Genomic DNA, 22236 nt, shown 5'->3' with positions numbered 1-22236 from the left:
CTGTTACACCTGTTCATTGTTTTCTTCTGCTGTTACTGCACATTACATAAAGATGCAATAACGTGATTTCCTGCAACATCCATTAGCACGCGTTTGTAAGATAGAATTTATGACCAAAGAAATAATAATCAAGGTGTTTTATCTATTTCTTCTTACTTCCACCCATACGTCCGTATGACAAAATTTTGTCGTTACGACTTGGCAGGCCTCAATGTTTAATATATTATTTTAACCGCAAAATAAATAGGTATGCGATGCTATCTAACAAATTTAAAGAAGCTATTTATTTTAAATCGCTTTTAACTGTAAAATTGTACGTGAAATTAAGTTCCCAAATGTATTTTTAATTACATTTAGGAAACAGTGCAGAAAGTAATCTGGATCTCTGAGGTCTGATATACTGAGACGTAGCTAATCCATATATATCTATGTTTACACTCCAGTGACTCGAGTAATTACTAAAAGATATATATTACCTAGCTATATTTTACGGAAGTTCTATACTAAAGTTCTTTGCAATTGCTTACAGTTTGTGACTTTAGTATTTAAACATATGAGTACTATATTACCTATAAGTAAAATTCTCTTTATGTCGTAAATATTTATACAGTAAGTGTTGGTAGTAAAAGAGAATTCACACCAGACATTATTGTAGGTACTGTTAACATCAATCATAAAGTCATTTTGGTGTAAAATATTCGGAAGATTACAGTCGCACTTATATTACTCGATGGATATTTTCCCATACATCGGAATGAGATACACGTATGTAGTTATCCGAGTCTTTATTTCAAATACGATTTTTTTTATGAAAAAGTTTAAAATTGTTCGAGTTGCTTATTTAACTTTTTATGACTGACTGAGTTACTCGTTAGTAAATTGCTAAGAATTTTATGTTTCGTTAGCCAATATGGATAGTAGGAAATGGAATTTATCTTTTGTTATTTTTAATTTTTATTACTAACAGCTGTTCCCGCGTCCTTTCTTAAACACCCTGTAATATTGGCTCCTTTTTAATGGTTGTAAGCTAATAAGTTCACGTAATTTGCAGTTTTTAGCTTATATCAGGAGTCAGGAGCGTGTGGAGAAAAAAATAAATGCATTTTTCGTTCACTTCTCTTGTTTTCAAAATCGTTGTATATACACATTATATACCTATACATATTTTACAGATATTATCTAGGTAAAATATCTCTCAACGATACGACTCTTGACAATTATTATAACAGACTACAATAACTTTTTACATTATATGACCAATTTCATTAACTTAAGCAATTTCTCACTATCTTAATACTACTTAGAACTTTAAATTATGACCTAGCGAGACGGCTTAGCAACAGATGCGCCATGGCAACAACGGACAGGCATTCGTGACCGGACCACCGTTACTAATAAATCACCCAGACGACTACCTGAAACTAAGTGAATTCAGCGAGGACAATCAATCATAGACACCGTCTGAACAAACAGACTACTCGATCTCGTTATGCTGGGTGAAATGGGTCCAACAGTTTTGGGCTATTTACTCTGTAAATTAGAAATGTAAATTGCTACCAATGGGTGGCTAGGTAATAGTGTTCTAGCTAAATTCTCAATGATAACTCAAGAAGCTTCTAGATACCACATTTACTATTTATGTGTTTTGGTAATGCTCCTAAGATTAACAACATCTTATCCTAAGACGGGTAATTTTTATGGATACAAAAATAACATAAGTACACCGAACTGCTCCCTCTTTAAGGAAAAATACACATAATATTATTTTTTGATAAAATAAATACAAGAATGTTACTCCTATCTTCCCTTTAGTGTTCACTTGTAAGCAAGCTTGTAATTTCTTTTGTTAACAAATTGGGCAATGTGTTTATCGGTAATTTAGTCTTCATACTCGAAGTGACGGACACCATTGTATAACATGCATGTGAATGTTTTTGACCACAAAACGCTACTGACAAAGGTACCGGATATGTTCAGTCAAACTGTCACTCATACACCGTGCATTCGTGATACTTTTATTTTTATTAAAAAGAGAAAATCATCGAGAATTTTCGACATTAATTACTTATTGCGTTTTCTCCTTCGCCTATGTTATTTATGTGATAAATCGCAAATCACTGTTTGTTCAGTTACATAAATATCGCCAACTCATTCAAGAGTATAGAAATAAAATGCAAAGATTTACCAACTGTCAAAAAATAACCACAGAAATGCGCCTAGAACTTTTTATTCTTATTAGCGAATGTGGCGCTAAAATTGTTCGGTCTATTATTGAAGATATAATAATCGATCAACGATCAAATATTAAGCAGTCATTGATTGGCGTGAGTTTATTATGCGATACACAATAAAAGGTTATTGATCACGATAATGTCCGATTCACGAACATCGGATGGGCTTGGCTTCATCACATTAGAGTGAATAAACAGCTGACGGCTGATGAATGGTCTTTTCTAATTGCTTTATATCGCGGACTTCCTCTAGAAAGAGTTCGCATTGTTCAAGCAACGTGAGTACGTCTTATTCCAATTATGATTGATTATGTATCTTCGATTTAGGGTTGTCAATATTTTAAGAAATTGCGATGGTGTTATGAGCTTGTTATGCAAACGTTCACTCTTATTGCATTACTCTCACATTTTCATATTTTGTTGTCATGTTATGTTTATTCTTTTGTTGTAGTTTATTAAATTCAGATTTTGCTTAAAGTGTCTTAAAAATCTTAAGCATTTCTGATGTCTTTAATTCAATTTTGATCAAATTAAAGGCTCAAAGCGATTTTAATTAATAAATGTTAATTTGTCCTCATATGAATGTGCAAATAAATGCGACACAGCGCTTCAATTAATGTTAGGCCGCCGCAGTTTGCGAGCCCTATTTCTTTTTAATCTGCGAGCGAAAGCGAATTTACAAAAATCATCTCATCTTACCTATTAATTTCTGCCAATGATAAATGATTTTTGTAAACTAGTTTTGACTGGTTACGTATGGTCGTATTAAAAAAATTGTTGATAAATATTTATCATGGATTTAATTGATCTGTTTTCATTGCCGCCGGTATCAGATTGCACACGCTACTCTTAACGTCGGCTGGCTAGACACAAACTATTTTTAATGAAGTTTTTTATAAACATTGATCGGCTTGAGTTACCGGTGTAACGTGGGGGCCCGTAACATATTCATTACTTACACTTTTTTGGCACAGTGTTTATTACCATTACCCATTAATTGAGATGCCAGTATAACATGCAACTTCCTCTTATCTATAGAAATGAAAAATTAATTGCTATTTATTATTTACCATGTTCTGACATCACATATAGCTTAGGTACCCGTTTTAATAAATGTTCTAATAAATAAAACATAAACAGTTTTATTAACTAGTTCGGAAGCTGTTGGTGTTATATATTTAATTATAATTTTATGTATCTAATTTCCCACGACGAGCCGTGCCATGTTTTATGATGTGTCAATGTTACATTATTTATTTAATAAGCCGGGAGCTGCGTTGTGATATAAGTATCAGAATTATGTTATTAAAGTAATTTATTGGGCCCTCCGAGGCAACATTTCGAAGGTCCGTTACTCTGCTCGATAAAACTCGATAAATCAGTAGCGCTGGGTGCTGAGGGTCGGGTGCAAACTATTCCCGCCTACTATACGACCGGGCCACGGAACAAACAAGTGAAGCCAATTATAATGTCACTTGTATTGTGAAATATTACGGTGTAAATCATATAAAAGTCACGAAGGTGAAATTAGCTTCCATCAATATTAATGAGCAGCTTTTTTACGTACGAACACTATTATTGCAAGGTGTCTGCGGCACACGTGTGCGGAATCGCTAACGTGTGACATCGTTCAAGCTCACACGTTCGCACGAACAATTACTTTGAATTTTATTGACCGTGAATTTTCTAAAGTATGTGACCCAGAATGCCAAGTAAATTATGTCAAGCTCGGAAAATATTCTAGACTAAATGCTAAAGAGCTAAATGTGAAATGTTCGTGTGCAGTCAGCACGTAATTATGAAATGGATAGTATCGACATGTTGAAACCGTTGTTAGTTAATTAAACCTGATGTGAGGAGACAACTCTTATATCAATTAAAATTACGATATCGCAGACGATTAGATACCATTTAGCAGATAATTGTAATTAAGTCGTAATTATTACACACACGCGAACATTACTGTCCAGTCTGGGCCAATAATATTATCCGCTCCGTTTAGATGCACGTTATCCTGCCGCCTCGTGATCTTCAAATTAAACTGACCGAATAAAACGCCCATTAGCAGCTCACTACCGGATTAATGACCACAGTGTTTTCGTTCAAACTCATTATAACTGCACAAGCGTACGCAAAAAGCGGGGAGCGTTACCGGCGCGAACCACTGTGCAAAAACTGTAACTACCGCACAAATGCAAATGTAGTAATTAGCATGAAGTACCAACACTGAAATGTATCACTATCTTAGATTTATCTCTAAGGTTCACACAATTAATTACGGGGCAATTTCTCTAATTTCCATCTGATTAGCCGATTTATTTCGTTTTATTTCTTGGGAAAGAACATTTTCTTCATGTTCACGTGCTGTTAGCTATCAAGAGAATAGAGATATAGGCTTCTCTTTAGGCTCAAGTTTCGTTAAAAGAAGAAGTAGTCAGGTTCCCAGCGGTATTCCGTTGAATATAGTGATTCTGCGTACCTATCTCCTAATAAGGCATTGTTAAATATGTGTTGTTTTTCTGTTACAGATTGCCAGATAACGGAGACCGAGGTGAGAGCGAGTTCACTACACTTACTTCATTCAGTGATAAAGTTTTCGGAATGAATTCAATGGAAATGCGTGTAAACGCATCGGTGCTAATGGTTCTAGTAGCTCTGCCTTACTTTTTGTACAGAAACAGTTGTAGATGAGTGGCAAGATTAGAACAGATGTAGAAACTGATAATATCTTTATGTTTTCCTAGTTTGATAGGCTAAAATGATCTGTATACGTATATTGTGTAGCGGTTAAAGTCAATTAATTTTATTATTATGAGTGCTTTGTTTGTGTAGGGATTGTGTGTGAACAGTTACTTCTAATTAAGTATTTAATTGTACACCAAAAGATATGTTCATTAAATGTTTTAGAAGATTACGGTAGCCTGTTGAGCTGGCTTCAATAACTACGCATTACTTCAAAACTTGTCTAACATATTGACAACTACGAAGAGTACCTATATAATTCTCAGTTGCACATATGTCCAGATATTTCAAGTACTGGTTCAACCACAAACTAGGAACATTAAAATGCCATAAGCGCATGCTCACACTGCCGGCTGTGTACCGACACTACCAATGCAACTAGTTTTTTTAATAGCATTACAGCATTGTACCAACCTAACGGTAATACATGGTGTTTGAGTCATGCAAGGGGGCGTGTCACCCACTCTTAATTTTGATAAATTACTTCTTACGACAAGTTGAAATAGTCTAAGAAACTTGCACTCCGTACTTAATAGTTAGATGGGTTAGTTACGTATAGTTTTCTTAGGATTATTGTGTTACAGGAAAAACAATTTCTCTCATTTCTAGGCATTGAAACATTTTTACATCTTTACAATCAATTTCGAATAACTAATTAAAAAAAACCGAATAATTATTAAGCATCAAAAAAGGTTTAATGTTTTTAAAATAAGGTTTCAAATAAAGAGGCATTTAACCCTGGCCGCTTTTCATAAAAAAAAATATAGATGCCATTTATGTTTATTTTTCTATTATTATTTTTTATTTATTTAATGGCGACGATACAAATTTTTCTTACTAAAACAGCCAGTATTCGGTATTTTTTTTTTACTTAAAGAGGTTTGACAATATAATTTTTATAGATAATATTATAGAAAACTCTTTTCTTGGATTCTTTTTTATGTCGAGTGATGATGTCATTGTAAATTCGAATTAAAATTCCTTGAACGATATGGTTTGCATTTCCATGTTACAATGATTATATGAACATTTAATACCAAGCTTTCACTGAATTATCAGTAGCTGCCAAACCGTTATTATCATTCCTTTTAAGTCAGAAACGTTCAATAAAACATTAAAGAAAGTGACAATAAACCATTATGTCACTTAAAAACCTCTGTTGACGCCAATTCAGTGCCTTAAAGAGATACAACATAAACTTGGACTTCTTTAATTTAATCCCTATTATAATCATTAAAGAGACTAAGTACATGAGCTATTATTTAATTAAATACAAAACTCATTATTGATTTATCGTTACTTACCTACTTTTTCTGTACAGAAACAGTTGTAACTTACCACTGAGACGCGCGTCATTCTACATTCAAAATAGTAGCTTATCAATATTATGCGGATTATATTTTTTATGGCAACGTCAAATCATATTATTACAGTTATAATCCGCGAATATATTGACCGTCGTGAACTCTGATTCGCGTAGGTTAAATAATAAGCTTGTGTGTACGATCAGTCTCGATATGATGAGACTGTGACAAGAGCCATTTTTCTTGGAAAACCCACAGACACAACAGCACATCAAGCTATCCAAACTGACATTCTTCTACAATGAATTATCGGCTTTATTACAAAAGTATAAAGATGAAAATAGTTATACAGATATTCGTAACTGTATAGTTAGATTTGTAGCTGTCAATTTTGACGTGTCACCCGTTCGTGTGTGGCCGCCTTTACCTATCCTATTCGAATCTTAAATTAATAAAAATAGTTTGTTATTAATCGTTTTATTATAATTTCTGAGTCATTTGTTAAATTCCATTTAATAATTTAGAAGTCGGATAAGATTACGTCTAGATATAACGATATTAAATTCGAGTTATTATTAATGAATTTGTCATAATAATTTCTGCGACCGCTTGTGGCATTAATGAGATATATTTTAGAGTTTTGACAGGTACACTATATCTTAATATGTGTATGATTTATACGAATGATAGTGCGGTTTTATGAAATTAAATGTTATACTTGTCAAGTGTTTACTGTATTTTAATTGTGCTTTTGAATTGATTTTCCTACAATATGATACTTATTCTTGCTACTCATTCTCTAATCATCCAGTGACTTCTCTCGCCTTGGGCAAGGCGAGAGGGAGTGTCAGACTGTTACTGATTAAAAACCACCCCGTTCCTACTTCCTACTTTTCGAGCCAGAACCCCGGTACCTTGCTAGGTAGTCCACAGCTCTGAACTCCCATATAGCTAAAGATAGTAAATAAGGATAGTTTTTATCACAGACTTTAGTTTTTAGAAAAGGTTCACGACAATAATGGAAAGAGATTATTAACATGTACTGCGTAAGCATGAAAACACTAATACGAAGTCGGATTTAAAACACTACTAATAAAAAAATATAATAAGACTCTAGTCTTAAAAACGGATCATCTTAAAAACGGACCATGGTTATATAATCATAAATACTGATAATAAACTTTATATCTAAGCAATAAAAACCTAACTTTCTTCAGCAAGTTCTAGGTACAAACTACACGGTACCGATTAATAACGGTTGTCACTAAACTGTCTCAATCTGCGGCCATTAAGCTCAGCATAATAACTGCAGCAGTCTATTATTTTCCACGCGTTGTACATTGCGCGCTGAGTACAAGGTAATAGAGATGTTGCATTCGTAGTAAGAGCAATGTTCATTGTGTTTTTGAAATGAAATAGAGTCGAATTTATTTAATTAGAAGGAAGAATAGGTTACATATAGCATTTTTTTATGTTTAAACGTAGATCAGTCCCACTGCAGAGCAAAGTATAAGTTGAGGTTTTTTTAAATCGGATTTTTTTATAAGTTATATTGTAATTTTTTTATAGGTTCTTCCATATAGAGATATGGAACTTCATCGTACAAATGCTTAGTAAAAATATCAATATTTCTTCTTCTTTTCGATTTATCTTAATTGTCCTATTGGTGACCTATATCGTCTATGAGACCTGGTAGTTTAAAATAAGAATATTTTATACACCGCGATTTCTAGCTGCCTTAATACACGTCCTCTACCAGTAGTCCGCAACAGCGACCTATTTAATGTCTAATTTTGGCCTTTTTCAAAATAGTATAAAAAATACATGGATCACAAAACCACAATTCAGAAGACCAGAGTCACCGACTATATAAGACAAAAACACGTCACCAGTGGCGGGTTAAATAGTTAGAGTAAAACCTAGTATCAATGAACAGAGTTCCTAATAGAAACTAGCAACGATTAATTTTCCACCTGATGCCCGATAGCATTCACTCCTGCCTGCCCCGCAGCCATCAATTGAATGAAAACTATGAATTGATGCCACGTTATCTGGCAGAGATTAAATAAATGGCATACTAATTAATTATATGTACATTAACATAACATTTCTATATCTATATTTTAATCTGAGATTGCTTTGTTGGCTCCGAAACGATCTCCGCAGGAAATAAGACATTTATCAATACGGATTCAATGGAGTTGGTATCTTTTTGTTGGTGGTATAATATGCAGGCTAAATGTCTTAATGCCAGTATTATTTGACTTGAGTCGATTAATATTCTTTTACGAAGATGAATGTGTATTTAAAGATCACTATGGACTAATTTGTTAATATGGATTTATGACATAATCTAATGTTATGTTGTGCCATAATTTCAATGCATTTTTTTAGCTGAAAGATGTATATGAATACAATAAACGCTTATTTGACTTTGACACGTCGTATGGATAGCTAGCTCTAACTAAGTAAGCTAATTGGTTGGCTAGTTCACCAGCTGATTTATGGATTGCCTTATTTCATTGAATATTCAATTATGTACAAACTGCACGGTAATCTCAGGAGGGAAACGTTAAATCTGCTTCATTTGTGACTATAAATCAAGATAGTGGTAACAGTGGCAGTCATCTATATAATTCCATGTCACTTTTCTTGCGATACACGACAATAATTCAACAGAACATCAATTTAGTCATAATATTTTCTCGAAACACCATCTCCATTCAATTTAAAATTGTTTTATTTTTATTGGGGGATATGTTTACGAGTGTGCTCGCGGCATAGAGATGTCAGGCGTCCGCAGGCACGGAGTATAAATCAAAGCGTGACGCAACAATGGCAGGCTAGAGATGTCCCAGCACGCCCTGCAGTGCGCTGCAGCCCGTTACACCGCGCACCGCGAGGCGGGCACCGCGTGCTTTTAATCTATGCGCGTGTAAGGACAATGTACACCGGTATTGTGTTAAGACTATTTTGACGTTTATGTTGTTTGTTTGTAGCCGCCGAGGTGTTATTATGTCCGCGACAAGCCTACCCAGTGATGTATCGTTTGTTCCACCTGGCTTTTATCTGCAATTTCTCTCCGGGTGGCGCGTTTTGACACTAGTGATGTATGTTGTAACTTTCCCGCTGTTCTCCGGATACAAGATCATATTTGTGGTAAACATATTTCAGTCAAGTAACAGAGCCAGTAAATTCTAAATGTAGTTTGGCCTACTCTCGGTGGCTTGTTGCTTGGTGACCTATTTTTCACGCTCAGTAATTCGACTGTCGGGTGACGTCATTTGCTTGTTTATAAGTACATCAAAATAAGACTAAAAAATGTCAAGAAAGAAAACGAAATGAAAGTAGAAGGCTAATCATGGCGACGTGACCAACAACGTGAACCCTTTGCGTGCCACTTTAGACTCGTTAAACGATTTCATACTTTTGCTCTTATTAAATAACATCCGATGTTTAACGATATCATTAATTACCGATAACCCCGAATCTGATTGTCCTGCAAATTAAACAGTCGGCGAGACTGATTAAATATTCACCGAGCCGGTAACGAACCGGACGGCGGCGCTCATTATGTGCCAACAAGCGTAACGACTCCCACAAAAGCTCGCTAACATAATGATCGTTTTTCAAGCACTTTCTTCCAAGTAAAAAGTGCACAATTTATTGGGCGAGTAAAAAAGTCATTAAAAAACCTAACTTAATTGTCACGGCTGTCGGCGAGACGTCGCACGCCGCGTCGCCGGCCGCGCAGTCGCCCGCGCAGCCTCCGCGCGACGATTATGTTACCATTGTGGCGCTCTTTTTTCACCAAATTGCTCTCTTGCTTCTTTTACAGAATTTCGGTTTCACTTTCACTAGAATGTGTATTACTGTTCATTGTATTGATTAAACAAATTGCAATTTGATTTGTGGTTGCGGTGATACGAATTAATGTATATTTATTTGTGTTTTTGTCTTTTTGTATGAAAGCTGAGCTCTAGTTTCTGTGAATGGATGTTTCTTGGTTAAGTAGGTAAACTATAAGAGTGGTTTTGTGAACTGTTGTTTAATTCTTTGGTATATGATACGTTGATTAATATCTGTGTGTGTATGTTACACGTGACATTCCTATTTCCTAATCTCGCTTGATCAGTTTCCATCATTGAATTAGTTGCGTAAGCTCCCAGTCGTGGTACGTCTAAGTGGGTTGCTCGGAGTAGTGCTGAGTCATCCCTGTCATGCGATCACGAGCAGGTCCAGAAGTCTTGTTTATTGTGTAACGTTGCAGTTGCAGTCAACGAAACTATGCAAGGTCAATGACTTGCTGATTTAATGATAATTTTGTGGACACTGTTATTCTGTTCGTTTGGGATGCAGTGACCACTTGATCTTAAAGTATGTCTTAAAATAAAAATAATACTTTAACTATGAAATATTATACATTAATGAATACAGTACGTAATTACTATCTATGCTCAGCATCTTATGAATAATAAAAACGAGACACATTTATTTTTATTGTAAATCAGAAGCGTAAAATTTTTTACTTGTCATCGCTTAAACAATGCATTGTTTCACTAAAATTTGTATACATAAATAACACATAAATTACATATAATAGTATAATTGTAATTAAATAGTTTTGTCTTAGAATAAACAATTAGTTAAAAACGACCAAAAATGAGATATATGGCTGATGTAAATTTATATTGAAACAAAAAATGGTCTAGACCGAGTATTTTTCAATTTGCTGCACTGCCAATGAATGTTTAGGTAATACTTATTTGTTTGTATAAAATGACTTTAAGAGGACAAGAAGAAATTACATTAGCTTACGCCTGTCTCCCATGAGGATAGGCAGAGACAATGGAATGCTAATTGCTACGAATCTTACATACCTCTTTCGCTTCGTCAACAGTTATCAGCATAAAAAAAGCATGGTCGTTGAAAAATATTCTGATAATTGTATTATAATAGATTTTTTATGAATGAAAACATTTCCTATATTGGGTACTTCTTACTTTATTGGGTACTTCAGCAAAGGTTTATAATTAAGAAAACGGTTGGTCGTTATTTTACGTTTTATTATTTATTTATCAATCAATAGAAAATTGTTATTTTAAACGTCAAAATCAAAATTATTTATTATAATTGAATCAATGTAGTGGCGAACGGATTTATTATTTATCTATTTCTATTTTCAGATTCAGATTACGATTTCTAAACCCGACAATTATAATACGTAATGGCTCCTTATTGAGTAACTTTAATCATAATCATTAAATTGATTTTAGTACTAAAATAAATTAAGTATAAATCAGTTTATGTGTGAAGATATTTTAATGAATTATTCGAATCCAATTATTTTGCTCAAAATATAATTGTATAATATGCACTTCAGTTTGTATTTTCTTTTACTTGAAATCCTTTTTAGGTGAAGGTATAAAATACCTAATATGTACTTAATAAATATTAATTAATATCATCTTTCTAGGAAAGCTACGATAAAAATAACTTCGAATACCATCTTTGACTTACTTTCAAATATTTTTCAAACAAATTACAGATTTGCGTCAACCGAACTTTTTTTGCGAATTTACTTAATTAATTAATGAGAACTTTCATTTTTTAAATAATATTCGTATCTAATTAGTCTTTGCGAGCGTAGCCATTTATAAACGCGAAAATAAAAATTAATTAGCGTATCGTTAATTAATGGTTATACCTACTTAACACAGTATACATTTATTTTATTTTAAAGGAAATAACGCTACATGGTTTTATGATTTGGGCCAAAAATTTTAGCACATCATTTCGCTTTCTTTATTTATAGTTAGCCATATATTTACTTAGTTCTTGGTTACGTCGTTTTTTTTGAGACCTAAAACCACAAATTACCTAACACTCTTACTTTCCATTAGATAAATAAGCTTTCGTGATGTACATTTTTTTCGGTATTCACCTGGGACTATGTGTAAAGCTGCTCATTTATAAAACATAATAATTAAATTATTGTGTTTTTCGATACTTCTATACTTTTTTTTTATTGTTGATGTATATGGGTATTTTGTTACATGCTATATAGACCTAACCGATATTTAATTAAAAATTTATTTTTAAATGAGGTTTTATGTCGGCTGCGTTGGCATAACACTGGCCGTTTTCAGTAAAAAAATCACGGATGCCATTTATTTATTTATTTTTCTTTTTTCTTCGTTTGTTAACCTAATGGCGATGAAAATATTTTTTTGGATAAAACAGCCAGCATTAGGTACAGTTTTTACGAAAGAGATTTATACGTATTTGAAATATTTTACTCATACAAGTGTAATGTGTGAATTGGTATAATTTACATAAATAAATATCAATTTATTTTTAGGTACACCGTTACTTCATGTATGAACTATGTATAATGTTAGGTACATGATAATAACATCAGTTAATTATATTACATCTCATAACTACGCCATCACACAATAGCTGTAGGCATGGACACAAGTTCTCCCGTTTCAAACAGCCCGCAGATACCGCTTAACCAAAGATTATAAGCGGACGATTAAACTAATCTACGGTTAGTCCGACGATGCGTTACTGCAATCACAGTTCCAATACTCTTTGCTTAGATATTTTACTATTCTTCCATTTTAATGGATTTTTGACTCTATGACAAGACTATAAAGTTAAAAATCATTTTTCACAGTTAGGGGATTTATCGAAGTGGCATGTACGGCCAATCGGATAATTCTGCCATTCTTCTGATCTTTTTCTAGTACTGTGTGTAATTTAATACAAAAGTAATGTATAGTGCTTGCAACGTTGTGGGTTGTCGAGTCATGGGATTTGATCTGTCTGAAGGAATACTCGTAATCAAGTCAAAGATAAAGTTAGTTATGTATGCAGATATCTACAATTTTACTCTAAAGATTGTAGTATCTCCAAAGTTTTTACCAGTCACGTCTATGTTTTGTCTGTCCTAAAGTTTCTATAGTTACAAGACCAATACCAACCTCACAGAAAACTGACGTGAAACAACGCTTGCGTTGTGTGTCTATAAGTGAGTGAGGTTATCGAGGCCCAATAACCCCCTTCCCAATCTTCTCAATTCTTGATTCTCCAACAACCCTTAAACTCCTAACCTCCAAAAAGCCGGCAACACGTAACTCCACTGATGTTTCAAGTGTCCATGGGTGGCACGATTGCCACCATCAGGTGATCCGTTTGCTCGTTTATTTCATAAAAAAGAGAAGAAAAATATCGTCGAACTTATCATCAATTTGCACATACCAACACTCTGTCATTTGAAAGAACAAAACTTCTTATGATGTAGTGTTATGGAAGTAAAGATATCACAAACTTTATACCCTTTGTCTAGTTTCTAGACTATCGCTTCTTTAGAAGCGTGTATGTGACTAATAAATGTAGATATTGTGAACTCCGCATGAGCTTGTGCTGTTCACACCACTATAATAGTTCCCGGAAAAGATATCGATTCGAAAATGATTCCGCGAGCACTTCTCGATGTCACTACACTCTAAATCGATACTCAGTAAAGATAAAAACAGCTATTACCGTGCCCTTGCTTCCATTTCCTTCCATTATTATAGTTCCAAGTATTTTACATGCAACATCAGATCCATAGTTATAAAATACAACTCGAAGAAAGTAAGTTGAAATTTAATTCTTGTAAATCTTATGAGCAGGAAAGTAGCCCTGACGGTTGGTTATCTCATCAAGATAAATCGATTAAATAATCGATTTCCATTTAATTTGCAGCAGTTGAAAAGATTGGGTTGTGAGACTTACATTTAATTATTGAACGTGGTTTGTTCGTAACATACTACAATCGAAAGATAACATACTGTGTTTGGATCGTGCTGTAGATATATTTATATGCAAGAAATGTTTTTATTGAAAGGCGGCATTTATGCATCTTAAGAGCTTTTTGTGTTGTATACTAAAGCTTTTCCATACTACTATTAGAATGATACTTACCTATATCCGTGGAACTGATCTCAGCGATTAACATAAGATTATAAATGATATTCGACGTGGCCATCATTTATACTGGTAACTACATATCAAACAAACCGCTACATAAATTAATGTATTACTCACGAAACAAACAAATCAAAATTAAATGTTTATCTGATGTTAAGATAAATTAGAATCCACCTATATCATGTTATACGGATGAATTGCAAAGCAATTTTTATATATAAATATATATTGTGCAGGCGTGTTTGTTGTTTTATGTACTTCCAAGGTAACGAGTGGACATGTAAAGGAAACACTTATCAACCACCTAACGAAGGATATCACTAACTGGCTATGACTTTACAGCTCACATAAACGTTTAGATTCCTTGAGATTGTGAAAGCGAAGACTTGTAAATTAGAAGAAATATTAATATACATATGTAGGTAATTCTTTTGAAAAATATGTAGTTAAATACGAGTATCTATGCCTGGGAACAGGTAGCTTTACTTCCACTAACAACACAGTTGCATGTCATTAGTAATTTGTAATTATTTTCAAAGTACCTCAAATTGTAGTTAAATACAAGTTATAGCAACTTAAACATGTACATTAAAAACGTGAATAAATAAACACATGAGATGCATCGCTAACAGCTGACTGATTGTGTCCGTTAGTATTACAAGTGATGTGCACGATACTGCCATTAATTGTTCATATCAGATAGGCCGACAAACGGCCTATTACTTCTGTGTCGTGGTCAGCACCTATCATTAAAATTGTTACGACTATTGCATGTCATTGTTAATTAGTCGGTGCAAGCAACATTACATCACAGGCCAACTTGAGGAATGGACGCCATAAATCGTATTTATACAATTATAAGGCCGGAGGGAAATAGAATAACTTACTCTTGTGCTTGGTTTCACCATGTAATGAACGGGAGATTAGAGCTCATAATAACCTGACCGGTCTATTGTTAAACGGAGATTATTTATGTTGCTGAGAATATTGTGCAAGTGGGCGGTGCATCTAGTTGTAGCGCCGACGCGCCGACGTAGTATGTCGTAGCAGTCGAGACTAATCTGCCTACGTGTTTCGTAGCACTTGCTTTAATACGATTTTAGACTAATTCAAACGCCTCTGACTATTACTTTGCTTTGAGTAATAAAATGTAACTATTCCAAAAAACTTGCAAGTGGCTATAATAACCACAAGTCAAAATTATATTTCATATTCTAGTTCAACGTAACTAACTTAAGTTGAAAAATGTGGGATACACTGGAAAATAACATCACATTTTTATTTAACACTCCAACGTATTACTCAAGGCAAAAAATGCAATACTGTGTTAACGAGCTTTGTTAATGCATTAACTTGAGTTGTGAACATAAACTTGAAGACTGCGCCGCCCATTCCCACAGCACTCAACACTGTGGAGATGTAACCTTAGCAATATAAATAGCTCCACAGACTAATATTCCCGTAAATAATCAACTGGCATTTGTTTCACGTCACTGCAACTATGCAAACACATGCGATGTTATCATTACCCGACCAAATTAGGAAGTCGTAAGTTTAATAGGTGTTTGTTTGTACACAGGGTAATTCTTTATTCGTTTAGACATTATCGTTGGAAGGTTAGTGATGTCTAATGTTAAGTGATTAGAGTGATAGTACGTACGTAGTGTCGTGTCTTAGGATAGTAATTACAAGAGATTGTTTATACTAGATTGTGTTTATCTTAAACATGGGATAGGGTTTATTGCTCACTACTGTGCATGTTGTCTATCTGAATTGAGATAATGGTACATGGCCAGAGATAGATTCGGAATGTTCAGCTGGGGTACTGTGGATTTAATGTAGTGATGTAAGTAGATTCTCAATACTTGAGGCTTCATAAAACATGTTTGCTCTTTATTGGATGCGCGACTGTAGATGTTTAGAAAATCGTAGGTACACAGTAATACAAAACACAGAGCATAAATATAAACCTTCAAAGAAGAAGACAGAGTTGCACATAACTACCTTATAATGAAATTATTGTCATTTCCTATAAATAGTAACATATCATAATGAAAATCTATATTTCCGACGTTTCCGTAATCTATATAATCTATCCCTATTCCAAATTTCATCTCGATCCGTTCGGTAATTTTTGCGTGAAAGTAGGGCATTGAAAAAATAGTTTAAAAACGGACTTAAACTAACTTAAAACTAACATCCAATACTCACATCCTCTACTTTCGCATATTTTATATATGACCCTTCAAAATTAAATTCTCTATTAAAATTACAAGTATGTAGTACGTCAGCTCTACTGCTTCACTGACAAACAACACTGTCAAATAAATAAAACACCTAAATGATTTATTATTAAGTCCACTTTAGAGTACATTGACTAAAATGTTTACAACGAAAATTAGCAGTTCGATTTCAATTAGACGAACAGACAGCAGACACATTTCTATTTGATTTTGTTATGAAAGAAATGGGAACATTAGTCGAGGAAAACATTTAACCTCATATTACTGCTTGCTTAATTTGTATATGTATATCACTTTTAAGTTCTACTTTTTATACAGCTTTAATTGAATACGCTTCGTCTGTTCATTTTGTGGGTGTATTTTTCCTCTCGTGTTATTTATAATAAACAAAATGCAAGCTAAGGAAAATAGTAGTGCTTTCTAGCTTATTAATACTACCTCCAGACCCAAAAAGAATACCTTAAAATAGCTCTAATGGGATATTAAAGAAAGAAAAACTGACAATATGTGTATTTATTATATAAGTTATTTGATATACAAAATCGTGCTCCTATTATACGATTCCAAATTCTGCTAATAGAAAGGTCACGGAAAGCGGTTACAATAAATTTTTGAAGTCATAAACTGTTGTATGAAACCTTTAGTACTTTGTAAGTAAAGGCGTTAAAATTATAATTTACAAAATCTTACTTATAGCTTTACTTAAACAGCTCGTATATAAGCGTCCAGCAGATTTACGATGTCAGTTTTTAATATCGAGCGCGGTAACAGGGCGTCGCGAATCAATTAGCATATAAAATAAAGATGAGCATGCACTCACGGTAACATGTCAACCTATACAACCAGTATAAACTGGCCTTTGAATGTGCGGAAAGATTATATAAAGAGAGACCATTGATAAACTGGTTTTGTATAGTTCGATGTGTTGTCGTGTGTACCCTAAGGCCCATCAACTTTTCTCAGTATCAATAAAATTATTCAAGTGCGAGTTAACGAAGTAAAGTGAGATTAAATTAGATTACAACTATTTACAACGTTGCTTGTTGCCAGGAGGCGTCTGTTGGTTTTCGTTTTTCTTTTATTTTTCTTTGTTCACCGATCTATCGATCTGGAAAGTTTTATTAGAAACCCAGCAGACAGTGAACGTTGTTATTTGGTTTTCTTTTCGGTATTTGGTAGATGCAATTTTATAAGTACGTTTACTCTGAAGTGCATCTGAAAAAATAAGGTAGCAATGTATAGGTAGATATTAGTTATAGATACGTCTAAAATTGTAAAATTGTGTGACCACCTATAGGGTGTTTTATTTCTTTTAATAACTCAAGTCTCAAAATTAAGTACTCCAATAAAAACACACATTTTATTGAGACTAAAGAAGACATCAATTCATCGTAAACTGCCAGCGGTCTGATGATAGGTCGTGCCAGTAAAAACTGACGAACGAACTTAATAAATAAACCCAACATTACACGTCAAAGGCCACAGCAGTTCATTTGTTAAAGAAATATACGGCGATTTGTCCAACCGCCGCGTTGCTTTTTACAAATTATTGTGTGTTTCTCCAGGTCAAAAAGAGATGCACATATCTTTTTGCGGTGATTTTACGCCTCTCTTTTTAGCATAGGTCAAAACAATAGTCGTGGCGCCAGGACTAAGGATGACGATCATTTTGTAACACGATAATGTTACTAAAATAAATAAAAGCTTTGCTCATATACGGACTATTAATTATCCTTATTATGTGGAGTCATTTATACCTCTAGTTTTATTTAACTGTGTCACGAATATTAAAAAATAAAATATCAAAGTATCTTACTTAGACAAAGTTCTAAGTTAATCTCGTAAAATATGTTTATATCTTCTTTATTTAAAACCAGAACACCTGTCTCTAAATGAAAAAAAAAAACAGCAACATCAATATAACATAAATAACAATTAATCCTTATACTACGAGGTACAACCCTAGAGTAGAGGACCCTGTCTCGCGGGCGCTGACGGGTGGCGTGCAAGCGTGCAAGCGTGCGGTAAAGTGAAGGACGCGCGGAGGCCGGTCGACGACCGCGCTATTTACGTCCGCGGCCGCGCCGACCGGCAGCCGCGCCCGCACCATCGCGGCTATCCGATTCTGGCCGGATTCTAATAACAGGGAACATCTCTAGTGACCGCACGAACAAAACACACTGTACACTTGTGTCACTCGGTGAACACTCACCTGAGAGTCATCGTAATAGGACCTCTATTTGTTGAGTATTTATGGCATAATACAAACTGCAAGCGTAAAACTAATCCTGCACATATCGATGTACAGGATTTTGATCAATAGGGCACTATTGTCCAAAAGACTGGAAGTATTAAAAAGCTTAAAAAAGCTCTGTCCAAAAGAGATCGGTCCTCTCTAGTCTTATCGTAAATAGAGTTACGATAAGAGTTCAATGACAAAATGAGTCATAGCTGAGTATTTACGCATCAGTATTCATATCTTATTTGTATTGGTTTTAGACTTAGACTAACTATCTAGTAATAAGTCAACTGATCGTTATTTTACGAAGAAGAAACCATCCTCAACATTTTGTTAAAATAAAACAATTTAAATTTTATAAACCGTAAATTTTCAAAGTGTTCAATCTTCTTTATCGATCGACGCTTACCTACCTACATAATGGGGTGTGTGGATGATACATGGCTTCCATTTTAGGAAGGCCTCAAATTAGTACGTCGTAACTTTGCCTTTATATATGCCTAAAGGCAAAATTGCTTACCATGAAGGATATTCAAAAAGAAAAGGAACTGTCTCTCCTTAACTTGCAATTAATTTCACTAAAGGACCTACTGAGTGATATGTGTGACTTTTAAGAGTGTAGTTTGTCAGTCTAGTTCAATTAAGATATATTTTATTTTCGCCGTTTAAAAAAGAAGCATTTTTTTATTTTACGAAAATATATCGTATGCATAACGTTGGCAATTACAACAAAAATACCATATGTGATAAGATTGAATCAACAGTATACCATTTTGAATGGCCACATGGGAACACGATCATATAACCAAGCTTAAATTAAAAATGCATAAACCAAAAGTAAAATTTCACTTATTTGCCAATTACTGTATTTTTGTAAACCGTAATTTTATTTATATCTTAGTAAAAGCAGGTGATAATAATGTTGATAAACATCTACACTGGCGCCTACTGCTTATACTTACGGCGACACTTCAAGCTATGCATTACCAGCTTAAACTGACCGTCGAATATGCGAAAAGATCATATTATGTGAGATCATGATAAACTGGTCCATTTATACCTATGTCCTACATACCTAAGCATCGTCACTCATAACTAATTATATATCGACTTTGGCACGAATGGGCAATGCTCGATATATCGGATATGATACCACGACCTCACAGAAAACCGACGTGAAACAACGCTTACGTTGTGTTTCGTTGTGTAAGTGAGGTTACCGGAGGCCCAATTTGACAATGAACTCAAAAATAAACTATGAAAATAATCAACTTTTGTTGATCTGAAAATAATAAAAAGACCGATAATTACAATATCATTATATTTTCATTAATTAATTTAGTTTTATGTATTCAAGTTAAAGATTACAATCATTATAATGAAGTGGAATACCAATTAATTTACAATAAATTGGATCTGTTCTTAATTAAAAGCTATGATCCCGATACATTCAATATAATCTTGAACAATTAATCGTAGGTAATTTAATTAGTCGTGCATCTGACATTTACGCTATCGAAGTACAGTTGCAACTAAAAATACAACTCCTCAGTCATAACATTTTATTCACCCTTTTTGTGAAACTTGATAATTTTATCTTGAATGTACAAAACAAGAAGTTCCTACCTAATAATAATTGAACAAGATTTTCGTATTTTCATAATTTCTTAATTATTTATTTAATCACTCATCTTACAAAATAAGGTGCACTTAAAAACGTATTATATTATTTGCTTACCAGTTGATAAGCAGATAATATAATACTGACAACAACTGACATTAGTTAAGTTGAGTAAACTTTGTAATTAATAAAGCTTATTAAACTTGACTTATTTTTACTCGCGACTGTACTTACAGCAGCTTGGCAAAATAAGAAACCCTTTTTATAATTAACTTGTTCTGTCCAAAGCTTATCAGTTACCTCGATAATATACAATTACCTTTTTATTTGGGGCGTACCCCAAGTAAACCACTGGAATGGTAATCGCCATTTTACAATGTAATAATCGTGTGTCTTGCGCTAACTAGCGCGCGAAATGCCCTGTCAAACAGTAATTGTTGTTGATCAATATTAAGATAGACTACAAGACGTTATTATGTTATAAAGCTGTCGCTTATCCAACTTTACCTTCATTGAAAATGCTCAAATAAAACTCCACACGGTAATAATGGGTAATAAAGCCTTTTAATTGGTGTCTGCGATGGGAATTTTAAAACCTAAAAAAGGTTTTAAAGAACTATAGTGCATAGTTACATGTTGCCGTGTCTGCAAGATTCAAGTCAAAAGTAAACAACGCTGAATTGTTGTCTGGCAGTTTTAAACGGTGCAATTATGCCGTCACTGATATACAATAACAGTTTCCCACCGCGATCACTGTAGTAATTAATCTTTTCGCATTGTTATTAATAAGTTGATTATAAACAAAACATTGAGAAAACTGTGACACCACAATACGAATTGAAATTAAGGGCTAATTATGGAATCCATCAAAAATTTAAAAACAATGGTATACGCACCGCGATCTCTCACTAATTTTCCTTAAAAAAATAATTAGATACTTCAAAATTGTCGGTGGTGAAAACATGATTTTCTTTGTGGGTGAAATTAGAACGGAACTAGACGGCACCGTCGCGTTGGTAAGTGCTGTTATCGATGCTTTAGAATCACTCGATTCATTGTAATAGCTCAGAAAATGATCTGATTGTAGTACAATAATAATATTATGGCGCGCAATGAATAACAATTGTGCACCACCGAGTGGATTTCGAAATCGATCGCCGTTGCGCAACTCTAATGATAGCAACAAGAAATAATAACACAGATTTGTGCATAATAACGTGTTATAACTGTATTTATGATAAATTTATTACCGAAGGGTGGCATTATTGATTTGGGATCCGGAAAGGGCCTTTGTAATTGTAGAGATTTAGATTATCTGCCGGATTGTTCGTGTGGTTACAACCGCGCGTAACTGTATTTTTGACAGGGATGCAGGAAACGCAACAAATCAAAGTTATCGCGACGTAACTTTACTGGAAAATAACGAATCATACTTTACCTGTGTGTTTCAACTACAACGTGTAAAATTTTGAGTCAGTGAAAACAGAAGGTTGCGATTTAAATCTAATCTAGAAGATACTTTCAATTACTTGAGGAGCTTTTTAACGACAGTACTATTTATTTAAGTTACATTTGCCGTGACCGGATCGTGAATAATTTAAAATTACTTTTAACGTTTTTAGATTGTCAATTTCAACTTGAGAGTTGTTTTACTCGTGATAATCAACAACATATATATTACAAATACCCTGCAAACTAATACTTAGTCATATAGCAATAGAGTCTAGTGGTATTAATGAATGGCACCATTTCCATACAGTCTTCATTCCAACTCCTGACTATTGCCGTTTCACTTTAGCTAACGTTGAATGAAAACCTTTGATCGTCCGGTCACGTGCTTAGCAACCATTACAAGTGATTCAACTCTTAATAACTC

At 33.9% G+C, this 22236-nt stretch overlaps 1 protein-coding gene across 1 annotated transcript in view; it reads left to right on the top strand.

Moving 5' to 3' along the window:
- The window catches only part of LOC118264151 (uncharacterized), an 85198-nt gene that overhangs the window by 22763 nt on the left and 40199 nt on the right, over positions 1-22236 (top strand). Inside the window, exon 2 of the mRNA XM_035576567.2 lies at positions 4760-4782. The gene's annotated coding sequence lies outside the window, so the exon portion shown is untranslated. The remainder of the gene's footprint in view (positions 1-4759; positions 4783-22236) is intronic.

The sequence above is a fragment of the Spodoptera frugiperda genome, chromosome 26 (assembly GCF_023101765.2).
Source record: "Spodoptera frugiperda isolate SF20-4 chromosome 26, AGI-APGP_CSIRO_Sfru_2.0, whole genome shotgun sequence".
Classification (NCBI taxonomy): Eukaryota; Metazoa; Arthropoda; class Insecta; order Lepidoptera; family Noctuidae; genus Spodoptera; species Spodoptera frugiperda.
Note: the sequence above shows the minus strand (reverse complement) of the source record. Positions and strands in the feature narration are given on the sequence as shown.